This window comes from Notamacropus eugenii, chromosome 2 (assembly GCF_028372415.1).
Source record: "Notamacropus eugenii isolate mMacEug1 chromosome 2, mMacEug1.pri_v2, whole genome shotgun sequence".
NCBI classification, from domain to species: Eukaryota; Metazoa; Chordata; class Mammalia; order Diprotodontia; family Macropodidae; genus Notamacropus; species Notamacropus eugenii.
In genome coordinates, this window is record NC_092873.1 from 419,556,003 (window position 1) to 419,579,522 (window position 23,520).

Below are 23,520 nucleotides of genomic sequence, written 5' to 3' on the forward strand. Positions count from 1 at the left end.
AAGAGGACCACAACATCACAAAGGGAATGCCATGACTTGCAAGTGAATTGGATTTAAGTGAGGAAGGGCTGTGCAAAGGCACCAGCCTCACTTTCTCCTCTGGAGCCATGTGGGTCCACTGACAAGATGAAGATATCTTTGGGGATAGATCAATTCTTTCTGATTGATGTAGCCAAGATGAGAATTTTGCTTCAGATGCAGGCCCAGTGCTATGTAAATAAACCTTTGGGGTATTCAGAGAGGAGCAATACCTGGGACAAGGATTTGCCAAACCCTCTTCATCTACCTCTGGGGTCCACATCACCCAACTCTTATCTATGGCTCCAAGAAGCTGTAGCATATGCAGTGGTAGATACTATCTCAGTAGATGGGCTAAAAGCCAGGTTTAAGGTAACCAGAAGGCCTCAAAGCCATGAGTTAGGTGCATGTATATCTCAAGTATGTGAAGACTTCCCCAGGCAGAGTGAATGGATGAGAAAAATTTGTTCCAATGGTCATGAAAGTGGTGGGGTGCTTAGAGTTTGGTCAGGCATAAAAATGATGCCAAGATCATACACTGTGTTCCAGGCCATTGCCAATTGTCTTGACTTTTGCCACTGGATTTTGATGACTCCAGAAGAAAGAGTGAGGCTGACAACTTTGCACAACTCTGCCTCAATTAAGTCCGATGCACACATAGATCAATACATTACCCTGTCATGTGTCATTGGTCTTCTAAAAAAAATGTAGGATGAATAACAACAAATAAACCTCCAGGAAAATGGGTAAGGACACATCTACAAAGTCAGTGGAGGCTTTATTTGGGTCCAGATGGGAGATGGCTTTCCTCTATTAAGGGTTCTGTGATCAAATTCTGAGTGGTGCTGAGATTCCTAAAATCCTCTCTAGATCAAACTGACTTGAACATTGGCTTGGAATCCAACGCGAGAAGTGAGCCCAGACTGACTCTTTAATAGTTTGATCCACTTTATCTTTTCCTCCTCACCCACCTCTGACTCTTCATGTTACCCATTCCGTTCAATGCTCAGCTTAAGCCCTACTCCCTACATAAGATCTTTCTTGGCCCCTGCTCTTCCCTATGCCTTACGCCATTTCTTTGCATACATTTTATATTTAATTATCTATGTACATGTTTTATCCTTGTAGTAAAATATAAGCTTTGTGAGGGGAGGGACTATAATTTATTTATTTTTTTATTTCTGTGTCATCTGGTATGTATCACAACACCTTGGATATAGTAAGTGGATAATAAAAGTGGACTTTATCGATTTTTTTCCTTTTGTTGGTTGCTTTTTAACTCCTTTATGGTAACCTCTATAATTCCTCTGTAAGAACCAAGAATTTAAACCTTAAGAAGCCCTAAAGAAAGGATACATGCTTATTTCAGAGCTAGAATGGTAGGAAAGAAATTATAAACTTGTATCTCTTTCTGCAGCAGATCTTGCTGCCAGTTACAGTGGAAAATGGGTAGGTGAACAGGTGGGCATCTGTGGGCTTGTAGAATGAAAGAAAGTGAAGTATAGATGATTCTGAGACAAAAAAATGCCTAAAAATAAAGTTCCCTGTTATATGACAATCCATCATCTAAAGTCATCTCCATGGCTGAGGAATAGATTGACATGTACCTCAAGGTCGGTAATCTCCAATGTTGTGGGCCCTTGAAATGTTTCATGAGAAGTCCTTCAGAAGCACTTTTCAGAGCCCCTGGCCTCTACATTTCAGGGTATCTTAAAGCTCCCTGAAAATATCATTTGCTGTATTTATATCCTCAGTATCTAACACATAGAAAATGTTTAATATGTACTTGTGGATTGATTAAATTTGTCCATGATTTGTCCCAAAATATTTATTTCATTACTTTGCTTACTTATATGGAAAAATGAAAAAAGGGGGAAAAACATTTGAAATCTGCATAATTGGAAAACAATTGTTTTGCACATATAAAAATCTATTGCAAATCCCTAATACTATCAAGATGTTCCTGTTCCTTCCAGAGAAACAATGCATGAGGGTTAATATGACTATTCTCCAGAATTCATGTGGAAGCAAAACTGGTACAGCTGAGAAATGACTGTGTTTCCTTTTAGTTTTCAGCAAGAGTAATTGAATGTTGAATATCTTACTAAATGCTGGACTGTGACAGTGTGTTAACACTCTGACTATCTCCTAACAGCAGGGCAATTATTTGCTGAGCGGGAATTTTATAAATCCCTGGGCACTACTACGTCCTGATAATTATGATGAAGTGCACTGGTCAGTGTTGATTCAGCAGTCCCCTCCTTAGAAAATATTTCATTCACAGCTCTCCATTATGCCTTTTACTTTTCTAGTTATTAAAGATCTTTTGTTTCTATTCCCAGATTTCTTAGCTTTTTCTTTATTCTTAAATGAGTTTCCCTTGAACTTAGAATTCAAATATTTTAAAAGAAGGTTTCCTTTTAGAAACTTTTAGGTTTAACTTACATAGCTTCAGAGAGACTTTCCTTAATTAATCCCACAGAGTTCTAACAATTCTGTTGCTTCATGTCCCATTGGCACTTCTGTTCATGGTTGACTCTTCTGTTCTTTGCCCTGCTTATTATCTCCTTTCAGAATCTGGAATTATGTCTTTGTGTGACTGTCACTTGTTTTATTTATACTTCCTCAGTATGCATTGTATAGGAAGGCTTCCAGTCTCTAATTTCATTCCTTTGCCCTCTACCCCTACTTCCCTAAAGAACTTTTCTCCAATTCCTAGCCCCCCTCAGAGATTTGTCTTTAGCTTAATTCCTCCAAAACCCTACTTCTTGGGGCTAAATACTAATAAACACAAAAGCTAAGATGTGACCCTGCATTTCTTTTTTAGCACTGGTCATGTTAATAGTGGTAATTCCAGGAACCTTGCCAGACTGGTAGCAGAAATATTTTCAGACATGGAGGGTTTTTCAGATGTGTTATGTCATGCTATGTATTTTGCTACCTTATCTGCCTCAGAAAAGGGCCAACCTATGTCTGGCCCCCTTTATCCTTATGCACTTTCTTTTCTTCTCTGCTTCCCAGTCCTCCTTCACCTTCTCTTCCTTTCTTCCCCTCTCTTTCCTACTTTCTTCTCCCTCCTCTACCTCATTCTTTCCTTTTCTTCTTCCTTTTCCTTTTAACCTTATCTTCTCTCTCTCTTTGTTTTCCTCATGAATTTGGAGTTCAGGAAAGCATGAGTTCAAATTTTGGCTAAGACAGTTATAGATTTGTGACCCTGGACAAGTTTCTTAACCCCTATCAACCTTAGTTTTTCCATTTGTAAAAAGATAGTAATAATGTCCAAAGTCATGTAAATTTTGAATGCTGAAACCTTGTAAGATAGTGGGTTTCATGGGCTAGATTTCTTTCTTAAGGACCATACCTCAAACCCAAATCACTCTGCTCTCACTGAATGGCTAACTTTTTGGCCATTGTTTGGGTCTGGATTGCTCAGAGGGAATGTAAATAGCAATTGTTTCAGTTTTGGCCAGAAACCCTGAGTGTCTTTCCCTCCCAAATTGATTTTTTTTCAGTAGGTAAAAGAGGTCATTCTTTGCCTTGCTTCTTGCCGAGCCTTAATCACTGAATGGGTGTTGCCTCAGTCAAACTGAGACCTATTGCCCTTAGGCTTCAAGGAATCCTACATCATTCTTATTAGCGTTCTTTTACATCCCAGGCATCTTAATGGCTTTGAATAGGAGGCAGCCAACACCATGAGACTCATTCATTCCTAATCTGTGATGAGTGCTGATGCCTTGGCCCTGCCTACAGGTGGTAATAGGCATTACACAGAAGCAGCAAAAGAAATTTTTGGTCTGGGGACAAAATAAAGGCTAGCAAAATTAGACAATGAATAGGTTCAAAGAAAGGGAATGAACCCAAGTAAAGGGCTGTTAGAATTTGCCATTGCCCTTTCTTTCCTATCTTTTAGTTTAGAAGCCGACTGTGTCTGGCTGGCAGTAAATGCCAACAAATTTTATCATTTCTTTTGTCGTAAGCATATTCATTAACTACTTCTAGCTGGTTCCACTCACACTGAAGCTCAATTCCTCCATCTCTTTCTCTAAGCAGCATCTTGGACTAGTCCTCCTAAGAGGACCTAAAGGGCCTGTCTCTCTCATGCTGCTTCCTCCATGGGTCAGCAGAGAATTGCTTTCTCTTCCTTTTTTCTTTCCCTTTCTTTTTCCTTCTCTCTCTTTCCCTTTTCTTCTTTCTCTTTCCCATCTGAGAGATTCTTTTAATGTAGCTCATCTGCAAATCTTGTACGACTGATATACCTTGAGTCCAATAAATAATCACAACTTCTCACACTCCAAGTACCACCACATTACACTTAAAACTTGTCCCATAGTTGTACAAGAATGAATTCCACACTAAGAATATTCAAGGTTGTCTGTGTGTGTGTATATGTATGTATACATGTATATATGTATGTATGTATGTAACTTATTAAAGGTATCCCTGTATCAATATGTCAAGGTTGGACTGTGTGTGTATGTATACATGTATATATGTATGTATGTATGTAACTTATTAAAGGTATCCCTGTACTAAAATTTCCTTTACTTTTCATGAAAATTGTCTGAATATCAATTCATTAAGCCTTCCCTCACCCCTTAGCTGGGAAAGCTTTAAACTATAACATATAACTCGTCTATGTTTAACTTCTAGCAGGTCCTATACCAGAAAACCAATCTATTGTTTAATTTCAAGCTTCTCTATCACTTCTTAGAAAAATTATGGAACCCCTACATATGGCCAGCCAACCTTTTCTTTCTAGTCATACACCAATAAATAATCTATTAACAAGCATTTATTAAGCATTTGTCTATTAAGTAGAGGTGAGGAAGAAGTGCATTCCAGGCATAGGGAATAGCCAGTTGAAAGACAAGAATGCCAAGATAAATATACCACAGAGTTTAAGAAAGGCAGTAATATGTAAAATTGTTGGAAAAGTAGGTATGGAGCAGAGGGTGAAAGACTTTAAAAACCAAACAGGGGAGTTGATATTAAATCCTAAAAGCAATAGGAAATTATTAGACTTTATCTAGTAGGACAATGACATACTCTAGGAAAACCACTTGAGCAGCACATTGGAGGAAGGATTAGAATGGGGAGAGGATATTTGAAGGAAGGAACTATTACAATAGAATAGATGAGGGCTTGAACTAGGGTCTTGGCTTGTGAGTAGTGAGAAGGTAATAAATGAGAGTTGTTGAGGAAGTAGTCAGAAGCGAGAAGATGTGGTAAGCAACTGGATATATGATAAGGGAGAGTGAGGAGCCAAGAGGACTGTGGAGGCTGTGAACCCAAGTGACTTATGGCATGGTAATAATCTTGAGAGAGATAGGGAAGTTCAGAAGATAGAATTGTGAGACTTTCTACCTTTGTTATTCAATCAGGAGAACTATTAAAATTTCCCAGGTGGATAAGGACATAGTGTAAAGCCAAAGAGTTTCAGCAAAGAGAATTCTGCAATATTCTTTAATAACCAATTCCATTTTTAAAAAATAGTGGCTATTACTTACATGGTGCTTTAAGAATTATAAAGTACTTTGCAAACCACTTATTTTCATCCTCACAATAAGTAGGGTAACCCTTATTAATATCTGTCTTCTACTAAGAGGGAAACTGAGGCTCAGGGAGGTTAAGTAACTTGTCCAAAGTTGTACAATGCAAAAAACTAATGGAAACAACTAACAACATCAGTGAAGTCGTAGGATATTAAAAATTTTGATGTTGTTGTTCAGTTGTTTCAGTCATGTCTGACTCCTCATGACCCCATTTTAGAGATGTCTTAATGAAGATACCAGATATCAGCTCATTTTACAAATGAGAAAACTAAGGTAAATGGAGTGAAGTGACCTGCCCAAGGTCACACAGCTACTAAGTGTCTGAGCCATATTTGAACTCAGGAAACTGAATCTTCTTGACTCCAAACCCAGTGCTCTATCTACCATGCTACCGAGCCACCCAGAATAAATGTTTACTGGACTTCTTTTGTATTCTCATCCTCCCATATTTCTTACACATACATTTATGCATTCATATAACATGTTGAAAAATACATGCTGAAAAGGGGTTCTTTGTTAGAAGAAAAATGGAAAACTGTAATGTGACTTTATTCTAATTTGTATAGGAGACATGTATAGTTGTTGGATATGTATCTAACTTATGACTAAAGCAATCAATGAATGATGAGTACTTTATTTCCATATAAGCATAATTAACACTATGCTAATAATATATATTCAGGGGAAAATAATAAATGCAAAGTATTCACAAACTTTACTGTTACATAACGTTAGCATCTATTTCTGTTATTAAGTAGCTTAGCAAAAGGAAAATCTTAATTAGTGTTGTTTTACTTTTAAATGGTGCTGTTTGCCATATTTATTTTCATTTGTAGAATGATATATTTAATATTAAAATACCCATATTGCCACTTCATAGATCAAAATTATAGTACTTTGTTTCTATATGTGTAAGTCTACATATATCACAAGGCAGTAGAACTATTTTAAAGTATATGTGGTTTTGGCAGTGTTTCTTCCTATTAGACAATAGGTTCACTTAAATATACATCCAATTTCAGATTCTATTGGAGATAAGTCAAGCAATAGGAATTAAGGCCCTACCCATTAATGATGCCCAGGAGAATAAGGTTATACCAGGACAAGACCTAGGCAAAACATAGTTTTTCTTTGGCACCTTCTTCCTTTGCCCTCTTTAAAGATTTCTTCACCTCTTATGGGACTTCTTCCTTCTCAGGTTAATTGGGACCCACTCCCTCTGTCAGCTTTTTAAAATTGGTCTATCTTCCTGAGGGCAGGTAATATATTTTGGACCTATGTTTCTTGTTCCATTATCAAAACCTAAAGTAGTTTGGAAAGAATCTGACAAACATGAAGTTTAATAGCAGATAATGCTTAATGTCTTATATCTTATTGTTTTCTTTAGTTCTCCTGAACCTAAAGGAATATAAATCTAAGGATGTAATCTTAGGCATTAGTGACAAATAATTGGGGAAGATACTCTGGAGTTGGGTACCTCCTCACTACCCATATCACCTTATGGAGGCAGATTCTTATTCTGTTTTTCTATAATAATATACTCATGGTAATAGTTATGGTAGTACTATTACTAGTTCAAATAATAGCCTATATTCATATATATGAATATATATGTACGAATATACATATATTCATCATGAAATAATTATTATTAATTTTTAACATATGCCATAAAATTTGCATTCAAAAAACTAGAAATTCAAGGGGAGAGTTAAAAGTAGAGAAAAACTAATGGATTTAAAATTTTAAACACAGAATAATCACATCTTAGATTTTGAAGTCACCATTTTCTTTCCTTCTTTTATCATCCTTCCTTTTTCCTTCTTTCCTTTCCTTTCCTTTCCTTTCCTTTCCTTTCCTTTCCTTTCCTTTCCTTTCCTTTCCTTTCCTTTCCTTTCCTTTCCTTTCCTTTCCTTTCCTTTCCTTTCCTTTCCTTTCCTTTCCTTTCCTTTCCCTTCCCTTCCTTTTCTTTCGCCTTCTCCAACTCTACCTCCCATTTCTCTTCTCTCATTTTCTCTTTCACTATCAGATATGATATTATATGGATAACATAAGTCATTGTGGAGTAGAATACTACTAAATGTCAAAGTAGGTAGATGATACAGTGGGTGGAGAGGCACACCAACTGACATGACTATTAGTTATATAGAAAAACTGCCATTTCATATTCAAACTACTTGTAACAATATTCATTCCTCCAAAATGAAACCAGTACAAACCACGCTTATTTACATTCTCATTTTTCTATCTCACTGTAAATCCTTTTTGATTGCACCACCTCTGTGAATCTAGAAAATACAGTCGGATATTGAGTACACTTTCTGTTTTTTCTAAAAAATTTACCTACATTATATATGGCATAAAACCTTGAAGGCACTAAAAAAATTTGTTGTGCAACACTAGCCCCTAATTTACAGACCTCAGAAATATTCATACTAGTACTACAGATCTTAATGACTGAGAAAGATTGACTGTTCAAAGAGACAATCTGCTTGAAAATAACCCATTTGAATGGTTGAATTGGTGCACCATATGGATACAGCATCAATCTTTAACATAGCTATGGGATACAGCATGCCTCAGTAGCTCTGCCATTGTCTAGATTAAGAATTCTGTTTGGGATAGTATTGGGAATGTAACCATTGTGGCCATGTCCTTGAGATAAATAGTGCAGGGTTAGTCCCAGGATTGGGAGCTTTCAAATGAGCCATCAATAGCATAGATTAAAGCATTTTAAAATTTTTTCTAGGCCCTGAGGTGGGGCCTAAATATAAGGGATATAGGAGCTAAATACGGAGGATTAAATATGTGGGAAGTAGGAATTTAAAAATATAATATTTCTAGATTTATGGAAGACTGAACCACAGCTGGGCCTGACACATTTCATATTTGACAGTTAGTTTCCACATCTATTTGCACGTGTCAGTTTTAAAATAAGCTAGTAATAGCATTCTATTTCATAGAATTACTGCATTCAATTCAAAATGTTAGTAAAGTGTTTCAAAAATGTACAAGTAGTCTAATAGACAGACTAAGAAAAGTTCTCAATCTAGAAAACTGCTCATGGCTCACAACATTTATATTGGCACCAGTCATACTTAATAGAATAGCAATGAATATTATATCCAACTTCCTCCTCAACACAGTAACAAAGATATAAGATAAAGAAAGAAGTCACTCATCAAGGACTTAGTAATAAGCACAGCTTAGGATCATTATGTCATCACAGATAGTTTTATATCACTATGGGCAGATAATAGGATCATGAAACAGATCAGACCAAGGAGAGCCACAACTCTGTCCACATCAAGACCACTCGTACCAGAAACAGCACTGAAATTGCAGCTAGAATATGTTCAACTCATCAGCCTACAATTAGTAGAGTTGCTCCTATATCCTGATTCTTCAATCTGTACTTATTAGTCACTTATTATCCCTGTCCCAGTAATAATGAATCCCCTTGTTGCTGAATCATAAACTCTTTTCCAACTTTTACTGCCTATTCTTAAATCCCTGTCCACCTCAGAACTACCTCTCTAATCTAGAATTCCAGGTCTTTTCACCTTTTTCTACAGTGCCCTTTAGAATGCTTATTCTATAACTAACAAATCTCCCTTCATTTTAGAGTTTCTTACTTTAATGTCCCTTCCAGTGATAGAGACCTACTACTCTCATACCCCTACATCCTTGGCCATCTGCATTATTAGCTACACTTTCTCTCATAATCCCTAACACATAGTCCTGGAGGGGGAATCCAGTATTTATTACCACTTCAAGAAATCCTCCTGCCACCATCACTCAGCACCTTCTTCTTTGTGATTCACTTTATCCAAATTTATCACCTAATTCAGCTCCGAATGACCATTATCTATGAACCCCCCAGGAGAAGCTACCTGTTCCAATGAATTTAATGGCTGAATAACCATTTTTTTCTGTATACTCCAATGCGTACTATATCATGGGACCTCAACATACATGCTGATTTTCTTTCAAATGTCCTAACTTCTTAGTCCCTCAACCTGCTCACTTCCCATGATCTAGCCTCACTGCCTGTTACGTACAATTTTATCCTTGATCTTGTTTCACCCACAAGTGTTTTACTTCCATGATCAAAAACTATGATGTTCCTTTTAATATAATAATCTCCTTTTATTTGATCTCTCCTTATCACTGATCAACCTAAACCTATTCTTCACTTCTCTTTATCTATCACCCAGTTCTTTCACAGACCAACACCCTTGCTGCACCAATCTTGACCCTTTAAGTTAAGCAGTTCAGCATCACCTTATCTTTTACTCTCAAATTCATTGTTCATTTAGCCTGTGGTAGATCACAACTGTCAAATTCCAAGCAACCCTGGATCACTCCCTCTATCTACCTTCTTCACTTCTGCTTCACATGTTAATGAATGAAACTGGAAGTCATATAATTGTTTTGACCAAATCCACTAAAATTTACGTTTATAATCTCAGCTGAACTTTCATTGAACAAAGCAATATTTTATTCACCCCCTTATTGGTTCTTTATGTCATTTCTTAGAGCAGTTCTTCTTAATCTTGTCTTCTCTTTTTAAAACTCCCACATAACCCTTTGCTGTCCCTTCTCAGCTGATAAATTAATAATAATATGAATAATAATGATATCCAACATTAATGCAGTACCTGTTATATGCCAGGCTGTATGTTAAATACTTCACAAATGTTATCTCATTTGATCCTCACAACAATACTGGGAGGTAGGTGCTATTACTATTTCCATTTTACAAATGAGGAAACTGAGGTTGTTACTTGCTCAGAGTCACAGAGCTAGAAAACATCGGAGGTTGAATTGCTCTCAGATCTTTGTGATTCCAGGCCACTGCATGGACTCTGCCCCATACTTTACCAAGAAAATCAAATCCATTTGTCATGAGTTCCCCCTTCTCCCTCATATCATATTCTTGTGACATTATCCTCTACCAGTTCCTCCTTCACTTATGTCAGATGAAGAAGTCATTTTTACCAAGATTAATTCCTCTGTATGTTCCCTTGTTCCTATTCCCTCCTATTTTCTCCAGCAGCTTGCCTCCATCATCATTTCCCCAATCTCTCTAATCTTCAGTCTCTCCTTGTGTTCTGGTTCCTTCCTTGTGGCCTGTTAACATGCCAAAGTTGTCCTTAGTTCCTAAAAAACAACAAACCCTAACCAAATTCTGCCATTCTTCCTGCCTTGGTCAACAAAATTCTTTGAAAAGGCTATTTAAACTCATTTCTCTTCATTTCTTCTCCCCTCTTTCTTTACCAAAATGTCTCCATTTGACTCCCAGTCTTAGAAGGCAAGTGAAATTGGTCTCTCCAATGTTATCATCGCTCTTTGAATCGCCACATTTAATGGATTTTCCTCATTTTTTTCAACCTTTTTGACATGGATAACTACCCTCTCTTTTCTGACAACTCTTCGCTCTGCGTTTTCATGACACTACACTCTATAGGTTCTTCTTTTCACGTAAGGGTAATTTTTCAGTGTCTGTGGCAGTCATGTACTGCCTGACTGGTTTTACCCAGCTGATGTCCTGTTGCTGAGTGGTATATAAGACATGAAGAGAAAAGAAAAAATCTGAAACAGTCACTATGAAGAATATGAGATGAGTCAATTAAAGAAGAGTTAGAAGGTAGTTGTGAAGCAATGAGGGCCCAGGTAAATGACATAACGTAAATCTGGAGTAAACTCATTCAACATAGTTCCTTTAGAGTCACTCAGCATCACACAAGTAGAAGCAGAGAAGACAAATTTTGGAGGATAATTCAATTAGGCAGTCAATAAACATTTATTAAGCACCTACTATGTGCCAGGCATTGTGTTAATTGCTGGGTATACAAAAAGAAGCAAAACACAGTACCAGTCCTAAAGGAAATCACAATGTATTTCAAGGTTGAAGTTTACACAGTGATGAGAGAGCAAGAGTTTCAAGAATATCAGACAACATAGAGTGAAACTTGTTAACTATAATGTCCAGATTGGGAAGGAAAGAAAGTAAAGATATAACAGAGAAAGTATTCTGGAAAAAGCATGATAGATGGATTATTGGAGGGCGTGGTGAGGACCAAGGATAAGTTTAGAAGGGGTAGAGGCACTAAGAGAGATAGAAGGATGAAAGATAACAGAGAAATTTCAGAGTTCTGGATCAAGGAGGTAAAATATTCATGAATAAAGAGGAATTAAGTTGCACTTTGCATAAGTTGAGAAGGCTGATAAACTGGTAAGGTAGAGAAGAGACATTATGTATAATGAAGTACCAAGGTCAGGTGTTAGGTATGAGAAGAAAACCAAATCTGCTCACAGAAAGTCACTCAATTCATTAAAAAAAAAGTCAAATTCCAGAGCAAGAAACCTTCTGGGTAGTGTGCCTGAGTCCTGGACAAGGTATAAAATTATAGCTCCCAAAGAAAGCATTAAAATAATACTTCCACATGGTCTGCCTAGGATTAGTCTTGGCATGGACTTCTATTTGCTGTTCACAGTTGCTCCCTGAAATTGAAATCACTGGTAGCTGACCCCCAATTAGACGCATCCCTCTCTTTGTACTTTTGTATTCAATACCTTATTCTGACAACTGTGATGCTAACACAGTGAGTGACCTCACCTTGGAATCGACTCACTTATTTGAACCCAGATGATTTATACAGTCACTAGGATCATAGAGATCATGGAGAAATGTCTTACCTGTGTCATATAGATTTTACTTCTAGTCACATTTCTGTCTATAACTTAATTTCTTCCTAATCCAAAAACTTCTGGGTTTCTCTTGTTTTATAAGAAACAGAACTTTGAGAAAAAAAAAGGCTTAGAATAACAATAACACAACCAATCATCAAGAAACCAACTTTTCATCTGCATTAGAAAATGATGTGGCAACTTGCATGTGAGCTAAAATAACTTTTATTCTATATTTGGTAGATATGGAACAGAAGCGGACCGACGAATTTTAGAGTAGTCGGCTCTAAAATATGAAAAGTAATTGTGGTAGAGTGGATAGAGAACTTGATTTGGAATCAAAAAGACATGTTCAAGTATTGCCTTTGATACATACTGGCTATGTGACCCTAGGCAAGTCAATTAACTTCTTAGTGCCCAAGCAATTCTCAAAAAATTGTAAGCTTCAGAACCAATGCCAGTCTGCATTTATTAGTAGAGGGTTTCCTCACAAGGGGTTCCCTAAGCTGGAAAAAAAATATTAATTTCATTCAGGACAAAAGCAAAATGTATAAAATATGCAATAATTTGAATAATCTTAAACAGGAATAAGAGGTAAATGAGTGCCAAAATACCATGAAATTAATGAATGGGAAGAGTTTTTAATATATATTTTGTCCTAGCTATCTCTTTTATTTAACAGTTTTCTTCTTAAGTAGGTAAAATATATGAATACTTTAGAAAGATCAAAAGCATGATATTGTGCAACAGTATTTGTTATGTATCTAGGCATTTCAGCTTTAGAGATGGGGATGGAGGTGGGAAAACAATGAGAGCTATTTAAATGTCTTCATTTCACATCCTCAAATCATCCTAGATGTAATGTTAATATTTAGGATTAAAGAAATAAGAATGAGAATATCAGGGCTGCCTGAAAAATAAATGTATAAGATTGCTTTGAAAGTTATAGATAAGAGATATAGCCATAGATATGGATATAGATGTTTTAACTATGGTTTAAGGACATAAAGTACCAAAATGAAGGTTGCCCATTACAGAAGATAATACATAGAATAGGTAGCTAAGTATCTTTTTGTTTATTTTAGCATACTCTGACAATTTGATTTTAGTCATTTATTGGGAAACATTTTTTGATGCATGGTAGCTAAAAGGTAGTAAAGAAAAGGTATAATTTTGGGGGACACAGTAGAATTTTTTTAAAGTCATTGTTCTGTCTCCTGCAAGAATTCTGAAAGTGAATAATAATTCTATCTGCACTATGTATTAGACAGGATAATAAAAACTATAATGTTAAAGAGAGGAAATAAAATAGAAAAGGTAACAGCTAATTCATTATCCATGCTAGTTCAGTCCTTGGCCTTTTTCCTGAGACTGCCTCTAGAAACAAACTATATGGTGATTTTGTGATGCAGACTTCAGTTGGGAGTAAACACAAATGACCAAACTTGAAGGCTTATCACTTAAACTGGGGATCCACAGATCAAAAAGTAATCTCTTATTCACTGAGTCCTTGCCCATGAAAAAGCAAACATTTCTGAGGCAAGTAATGTCATTTAAATGCCAAGTAATGTCATTTTAGACATCAGGAAAGATAATAGCTGGCTATGCTAGCTAACAGGTATGTTGCAGGGATAAATGTAGCAAAAATTCTTGGAGTTTTTCATATGGATGGAATGATATATATCCAAGTCATGACTTGGCTTGATTTCTGCTCTTGAAATTTGTTTGAGTATTTGTAGGTCAGTTCTCTTATGCATAAATAATCTAATTCCATGATTTTTATAAGTATTGATTAGTTAAAGGACAATGCAGCAACACTGCTTTCACATCACTAAAAAACTTAAAATTTTCAGCTGGGGCTAAATGTTGAATTTTTATAAACTTGTGATATAGTTTCTTTTCAGCTCAAGATAGGAAAGAACCAACAAATGTAAATAAATATTCAAGTCTCAGATAACACAGCTATAAGGGCAATGACAGATCGGTTCTCAAGATATCTGAAAGAGAGGGGATTTCAGAGATTTGCATAAAAATCATCAATCTTATTTTTTCTGAAAAAAAGATCAAGAAAACTACCATTTCACCTATCTATTTTTCCCCATCTATAAAATCTTCATGAGAATTATCCATATATACATTTAGAGTTTCCTTGAGGAAAGTTTGAGTAGGGAACTGGCAGACATTCTGAACAACAGTCTACAGTGGACCATACTTTTATAGTACACAACTGACTAAAAGGTATAGAAAATACAAGATTCTGCTGTGTTCATTGTTTTTGTTTTTTTACTATAGAAAGGAACAAGTATTTACATACCACCTACTGTGTTACAGGGCCTGTGCTATGTGCTTTATTATCTCATTTATCTTCACAACAACCCTGTAAGACAGATGCTATTATCGTTCCCATTTTACAACTGGGTATGCTGACACAGACACATTGAATGAATTGCCCAGAGTCATACAGGTAGCAAATGTCTGAGGCTAGATTTTAAATAAGGTATTCCTGACTATAGACCCAGTGCTCTCTCCATTGCACCATTGAGATGCCTCTATAAAAGCAAGTAAAGTAAAAAATAAGTAAAGCAAAGCAAAATGTTGCCTTAAAACCTCTTCTCCGATAGGGGTCTTTGATAGATAGATAGGTAGATAGACAGAGATATGTCAGAATCATATGAATCTTTGAAAAATGAAAAAAGAAATAACCATGTTCTATGACATTTTGATTGTTAGTAATGAGCCAGGAATAAAAGAAGAACATGGACCTTCACCAGATATATCATGAGTGATATGTTCCTTAGAGTACAAAAACAAGAGTGGTACTATAAACAGTGATTTTCCCCAAATGTTCCTGTTTGTAGATGAACAGTTCTACTTACCGCAAACTAAATCTACACAGAAAAAAAAGTTGATAAGAACGTTAGTGTCCAAATCCTGATATGTGATTGGAGGGATAAACTATAAAAATAGTCCTTCAGTATACATATTATAAATAAACATCATGCATGGAACAAATTAGGCCCAAAATTAATCCAACAATTGCTCAATGCTATTTAATGTATAATGCTTTTAAACAAAGGACTGCCTTTTAAACAATCATGTCTTCCAGGGATGCTATGTGACTGCAGGTCATGGAATACTATAACCAGTCTTTTAAGAGTTAAAGTTTCAGGTCACCTAAAAGGTCAGAAGAGGTGGTAGGTTGACAACATATTAATATAGAATTGTACAGAAGAATTGGAAGATTTTAAAAGATGTCACCAGAGAGATGAAAGAACAACTGGAAAATTAGTTGAGCGCTTCATGTAGTCAGCCAGTCAACAAACATTTATTAAGTGCCTATTATACTCCAGGGCTGGGGGCTCAAAAGAAAACCAAAGAGAGGCTGTGCTCTCAAGGATCTCCCAGTCTAGTGAAGGAGTCAATGTGGAGGTGGGGTACACCAACATGGAGGCATGATGAAGTCCAGAGGAGAGCAGCTGGGTGAGAAATGAAAAGATGACTGTACTCGTGACCCTCCTTAAATGGAGGATCTGGAAGGATCTGTCTGTTGTCCACCCTCCACCCTCTACAACCAGAGGGAGGAAGACAAAGGATAAATTATAGTCAGACTATCTGTTCCACAAGTATTTGTGGAAGGTTCAGCAATCTACTACAAGGCCCTGAGCACATTGTTTATATCCCTTGTGGAACATTTATGGAAGAACATGAATAAAAGTTGCATAGGATGAGAAGGTATGGTTTGTTATCTGATTGTTGGAGGGAGCAGCAACATTGGTGAGATCACAGATCCATTAGTATGTAATATGCAAGTATCAAAGGATTAGGCACTGGTCTAATCTGACATTTAGCCAGATTTGGGAAGCAGAAAAATTCACATTTCATAATGCATTGCAATTTTTCTTAAAGCACCTTCATGATATCTACTCTCTTTCCAAGTACTAAAGATTAGCATACCTTAGGTATCAAGAATCTTAACTTCTTAGGGCTCACTACAGTGTGCCCCATTCAGGAGAATTCTCTCTAGGAAATACCCCCAATACTTTGAACCTATTAATCCAACTTCTCTGTCAACTTTTTTGCCTCTGATGAAAGAATTAAGAGTAATGGATAGAAAGTTCACTCCAGCAAATTTCAGAACAGTAAAAGAAAAAGAAACTTCCTAATGACTGGAACCTTGGATGACTTTTCCATCACTCAATGTCACTAAGAACTAGTTAGATGACCACTTGTGAAGTATATTATAAAGATGATTCCTATTCAGATTAGGTTAAATTAAATGGCCCCTATGGTCTCTCCTGTTCCTCCCTAACTGTCAAATTGATAAACATGTATAGGATGGAGCTAAACTACCCTGTCAAGTACTTAGTTTAGACTGAATAGTTAGTAAAGAAATGATGGGAATTTTTTGAGCAGTAGGATGACATGCTGAAAGAAGCATTTTGGGATAATTCATCTGTTGATGTTATGCCCACTTAATTGGAGAGGGGAAGAGATTGAACATAAGGCATGAGTAGAACAGTTTATTTTATTTAAAAATAACAGAAAACTCTTGCAGTAAGTTTTACTTGAGTAGATTAGCTCTTAAGATTAGTATTAGAAGTAAGAAGGAAGAGATATTCTATGAAAGACATTTTAAACAAATGATTAGCAGAATTTGTTCACTGGGTACAAAGAATAAGGAAGATGACCATGAAAGATGACTCCAAGGTTTTGAGCCTAAGAAGAATGGGAAATGGTTAATTAATACCATTAAGAATGGAAAAGTTCGGAATATGAGTAGGATTGAAACTGTGGAAGTCATGAGACATGATTTGTTGCCCACAGGAAAGAGTGTGGATGGAGAAGTACAAAGGTGAGGGATGCCTTAACTTTGGTGGTAAGAGGAGGAAGAACTAGAGAGGGAAACACAAAAGGAGTAATTAAAGAAAGCAGAAGGAAGTCGAATGCAGTGCAGATTAATGTAGTGGAAACCTGGGCAGGGGGTAGGGTCGGGGAAGTGTTATAATTATTAAAGCGTAAGGTTGCAAGCAATACCACTTAGAATCAATCTCAAGAGATGTTTTACTTAACTGTTTTTAGGAATCATAAGAAATTCAATTGAAATGTGCATTGTAAGGTTTGTAAAGTGTATTATACATTATCTCATCTGAAACTCACAACTCTGGAAGGTAGGTAGTATTACTGCCATCATTTTACAGTTTAAAAACTAAAGCAGAGAAATTAAGTATTTAACCAGAGTTACATTGCTAGTAAGAATGGGAAATAGGATTTGAACTCAGGTTTCCTTGATTCCAACTCCAACATTCTATCTACTTTGGATGACCACATCGCCAGTCATGCCATCTGCTTATATCTGGGAAGAGAAAGTCAAGTTTAAGGTTCTTAATAAGTCAATGAATTTGCTAAATTACATTAAATAATTAGTTTATCCTCTAGTAAGATCTGGTTTTATGACCACTGTTAAGCATAAAAGACCAAACAATCTATTGTAATTATACTATCACCATAACAAAGTCTAAATTTTATATTTCAGAATTATCTTTCTTCACAAGAAGAAAAAATATATAATTTAATTTAGAAAAGTAGTATCTTCGTTTTTAAGAAACCTGAAATATCTAAAACACTTTTTAATTGAAATAACAAAAGTTTCATTCAAATTAAAAAGTTTAAAAGGCTCCATTTCCGGGAAATTAAAGACATAAAAAAAAAATTACTCTACTAGAACTCAGTTTCTCTGTCTGTAAAATGCGTGAGATCTCTAAGAGTCCTTTCCAGCTTGAACATTCTATAATCCTTTGGGAAATCTTCACTGGTGATTTAAAGAACAAACATCTCAAAACATGATAGTAGCATGAAAAATAAAGTCCAAAAATTCGAGGTAATATATTCATGTTAAATATTCACACATTTACAAATTATATTTTAATTTATAAATGCACATATACCATTTACATTTAAAATTCATGTGTCAAATTAATACACATACACAGAGGTGTTCTGCAATATAACCTGCTGTTTTTATTTATTTATACTATATGCTATCATGTCGAAATAAAGGAAAATCCAAAATAAGTTACCCTTTCAAATAATAAAATTGTTATTCTGGTTTGTTCTCTGCAAGATCCTATACTTTTGAAAACACTGCAGGACATGGCTAAATTTTGGTACATACGATTATTCATGTTAGTTCAGATCTTTAGTTTTCCCAAACTAAAGATGTTTCTCTAAAATTCTGTCACCATTTTAGAGGTAGTGGCTTTGTTTTGTTTTTTAAATGAAGCTAACAATAAACTTCTTTGCATTTTTCTACCAGTAGATGGAGCAGACAACATAATTTATTACTCAAGAACAAGAGCATGGAAATCAAAGTACAGCTTTTTAAAAATAAATAAAGGGAAATCTAAAAATGATATTTTCTTCCAAATAATATCCCTGGGCATGCAGCATTCTTTAAAATGTCTTCAATCATTATTTATCTTGACTTTTTAATTTCCTTACAGGTCAATGAACAAATAATTTTTTCAAAAAAACCGGTAACAATATTATCACCAATGGTCATATATGTGTGAGAAATTTAGTTTGACAAATCAGTGAAATGACATCAATAACTTTGTTAAATGATTGATTTTAGAATATATATTTAAAGTTTAAAACTCTGGAATGGAATAGAGTTTGAATGTTACCTAGTTTCAATTCAAGTAAAAATTATTTCTTTTCAGAAAATATCTACAGGGATAAAAATTCTTCATGTGCTCATTTAATAATGAAATTAAATTCAGACATGTTTTTACAGGTATGGAGTTGCATAACAAGCAGTATTTTCTAAGAAATATAATTGACTAATTCTATTAAGTCTGTAGCAACAAATTAACCTTATTATTACTAGTAAATGATGATTGATTATTTAGGCAAATATGTTAGTATGTTCAGTTGTCTCATTGAAATAAACATATACAAAAAGTATTTCAATATTACTTTAACTTTTTAAATTAATAAAGCCTTAAGGGGTCAATTAATTTAGTCATTAAAATATTGGTTATTTATTTGTGGTAACTTCTATTAATGTCAAAGTGTTTACATGCATAAGAAAAAGATAATTGATACCAATAACAAGTGTAGAATTTTGGAAATTTTATATTGAAAGAGGGCTAAATTTGGAGTTAAAGGACTTGGGTTTGAATCACAGAGTTTCTACTTATTACCTGTGTGAACTTGGGGAAGTCACTTGTGCCATTAGGTCTATTTCTTCCTCTGTACATATGAGGGTTGGTCTAATTTTGAGGTCTCTTCCAGCTCTAAGTATATCACCTGTGATCTTTTGTATATTTCATTAATACTAACAACAGTGTGAAAATAGACTCTGTAAATATAGTGCCAGTGTTACTGTTCTGGCTTTCAAAAATATGACTATAAAATTACAATAATAGATAAGACATTACCTATTATAAATTATAGTAACTTTGTTGTTTAAGAAATGCATAGCTAGGGGGTGGAACCAAGAGCGCAGAATAGAAGGACTGACCTGCTGTAGCTCTCCCCTCATAGCCCATAAAATACCTGTAAAAAATGACTTTAAGCAAATTCTACAGCAGCAGAAGCCACAAAACAACAGAATGAAAAAGATTTCCAAACCAAGGCAGCCTGGAAGGTCGAGAGGAAAGGTCTATAGCACAGAGCTCAGAGAGCAGAGTGCAACCCAGTCTTGGTCACAGGTGGCAGGGACAGGACTGGAGCAGACTTCAGGGTGGGGAATCAGGGACAGTAGCTGCAGTTCCCAGATTTCTCAACCCACAAACATCAAAAGCAGCTTCAAATGTCAGTGAGAAAGCTCTTTCACCTGGGTGAGAAGAGAGCAGGGTCCAGGCCCTACCCTGAGTACAGGGAGGTGGCAGTCTCTGCTGCAGCAGTAGCAGGGTCCATTTTTGGAGCCCTCTGCCTAAAGACTATGGAAGAATTGAGAAGCCCTTCTAGATCTCAGTCCTGAGTGGCGGCCCTGGGGTGAGGAAGAGCACTGGTGTGGTGGAGCTGGTGGTGGTTTTGGAGAGGATCCTGGGCAGAAAAGGTTGTGGTTGCTCCCAGACCAGAGTGCAGGTCAGAAGAGGAGTAAACTTCTCTCCCTTGATTGTGCCATGTTGGAGGAACTGAGAACTTACAAGTCCCTAGAGTATATCCTCCACTTGACAAAGGACTCAAAAGTCAAGTAACTGTCTGGGAAAATGACCAAAACAGGGAAAAAATAAGACTATAAAAGGTTACTTTCTTGGTGAAAAGGTATTTTCTTCCATCCTTTCAGATGAGGAAGAACAAAGCATACCATCAGAGGAAGACCTAAATGTCAAGGTTTCTGCATCCAATACCTCCAAAAAAAATATGCAATGGTCTCAGATCATGGAAGAGCTCAAAAAAAATCAAGTAAGAGAGGTGGAGGAAAAATTGGGAAGAGAAATTAGAGTAAAGCAAGAAAATTATGAAAACTTAGTCAACAGCTTGCTAAAGGAGACCGAAAAAATGCTGAAGAAATTAACACTTTTAAAAATAGATTAACCCAAATGGCAAAAGAGGTTCAAAAAGCCAGTGAGGAGAAAAATGCTTTAAAAAGCATAATTAGCCAAATGAAAAAAGAGGTTCAAAAACTCACTGAAGAAAATAGTTCTTTAAAAATTAGAATGGAACAACTAGTTGGAAGCTAATGACTTCATGAGAAACCAAGAAATTACAAAACAAAATGAAAAGAATGAAAAAATAGAAGATGGTGTGAAATACCTCACTGGAAAAACAACTGACCTGGAAAATAAATCCAGGAGAGACAATTTAAAAATTATAGGACTACATGAAAGCCAAGATCAAAAAAAGAGCCTAGACATCATCTTTCATGAAATTATCAAGGAAAACTACCCTGATATTCTAGAACCAGAGGGTAAAATAAATATTGAAAGAACCCACTAATAGCTTCCTGAAAGAGATCCCAAAAGAAAAACTTCTAGGAATATTGTAGCCAAATTCCAGAGTTCCCAGGTCAAGGAGAAAATATTGCAAGTTACTAGAAAGAAACAGTTCGAGTATTGTGGAAATACAATCAGGATAACATAAGGCCTAGCAGCTTCTACATTAAGGGACTGAAGGACTTGGAATATGATATTCCAGAAGTCAACTGAACTGGGATTAAAACCAAGAATCACCTACCCAGCAAAACTGAATATAAGACTTCAGGGGAAAAAATGGTCATTCAATGAAATAGAGGACTTTCAAGCATTCTTTTTTTTTTTTAAGCATTCTTGATGAAAAAATTAGAGCTGAATAGAAATTTGACTTTCAAACACAAGAATCAAGAGAAGCATGAAAAGGTAAACAGGAAAAAGAAATCATAAGGGACTTACTGAAGTTGAACTGTTTACATTCCTACATCGAAAGATAGTATTTGTAACTCCTGAAATTTTTATCAGTAAATTGGAGGGATTATACATATATCTGTATCTATCTATATCTATCTATACACACACACACACATACATGTAGACAGAGGGCACAGGGTGAGTTGAATAGGAAGGGATAATATCTAAAAAATAAAATTAAAGGGTAAGAGAGGAATACATTTGGAAGAGAAAGGGAGAAATGGAATGGGGCAAATTATCTCTCATAATAAAGGCAAGAAAAAGGCTTTTTAATGTGGGAGAAAAGGGGGGAGGTGAGGGAAAAAGTGAAGATTACTCTCATCACATTTGGCTTAAGGAGGGAATAACATGAACATTCAATAAAATCTATCTTACGCTACAGGAAAGTATGGCAGAAGGGGATATGTAGGGTGTAGGGGGTGATGATGGAAGGGCAAATGAGAGGAGGGAGTAATTAAAAGTAAACACTTTTGGGGAGGGACAAGGTCAAAAGACAGAATAGAATAAATGGGAGGCAGGATAGGATGGAGGGAAATATAGTCTTTCACAACATGACTATTATGGAATTCTTTTGCATAACTACACATGTATAGCCTATATTGAATTGCTTGTCTTCTCAGTGGGGACAGTGGGGAGGGAGGAAGGGAGAGAAGATGGAACTCAAAGTTTTCAGAACGAATGTTGAGAATTGTTTTTGCATGAAACTGAGAAATAAGAAATGCAGGTAATGGGATATAGAAATCTATCTTGCCTTATAAGAAAAGAGAAAGAAGAGGATAAGAGAAGGGAGGAATGTGATAGAAGGGAGGGCAGATTGGAGGAAGGGGTAATCAGAATGCAAGGTGTTTTGGGGAGGAGGGGAAAGATGGGAAGAAAATGTGGAACTCAAAATCTTGTGGAAATGAATGTTGAAAACTAAATATAAATAAATAAATTTTTAAAAAGATTCAAATCAAGCAATAAAAAAAAAAAGAGATTTTCATAGCTAAATAAACTAAAACAAAGAGATCCAGTATTCTTATTTTAAAATTTGGCCTTCACTCATTATTTCAATTACTTCTGAATTTATTCACTGGGGAATAAACTCTTCTTATGCTGGTCCAGTAAATGATTAACTTTCTTATTTTAAAAAAAGCGATTTAAAATTTGAAAATCCAGGATGGGGCATAGTGGAATATTATTTGGATGAATGTAAAGGAGTAAAATCCTGCCATCAGGTTAAAAAAAATTAAAAATACAAGATGTGGGAGATATGACTAGATTGTAGTTTATCTGAAAAAACGATCTTGTTTTAGTGGACTGGAAGCCCAATGTGAATCAACAGCAAAATATGTAAACAAAATTACTAATGCATTCTTGTCCAACATTAAAAGAAAAATAGTATGTGAAACTGAAGAGGTGGCAAGTCCTATTACACTTTGTTCTGATTATGAAATATCACAAATAGTGTGCTCAGTTCTGAACATTATATTACTTGTCCTCATTCATAGGGAATTATCAGCTCTTACTTCTACTGTTGCAATAGGTTAATTTCCAAACCTGCAATAAGTTAATTTCTAAACCTCTTCTCTATTTCATTCTCCATATTAATGCTAAAATTATTTTCCTACAACAAATCTGGCCATATCACACTCTTACCTAAAAAAAATAAAATAAAATTGTCACTCCCTGTTGCCTCTAGGTAAAAGTAAAAAAATTGACTCAAACATTTAAAATCTTCCACAATCTGGCTCCCACCGAGTCTTCCTGTCTTGTTTCATATTACTTCCAGTTCCACACTCTCCAGTCAAGTGAAATCATCTGGTTAGCTTTTCCCTTTCTACAACATTGCATCTCCCACTGCCATGCATATCTTTGTACCTGTA

At 35.7% G+C, this 23,520-nt stretch overlaps 1 protein-coding gene across 2 annotated transcripts in view; it reads right to left on the reverse strand.

Moving 5' to 3' along the window:
- Positions 1-23,520, reverse strand: part of SPATA17 (spermatogenesis associated 17) — a 270,751-nt gene that overhangs the window by 96,392 nt on the left and 150,839 nt on the right. The gene's annotated exons all lie outside the window — the stretch shown is intronic.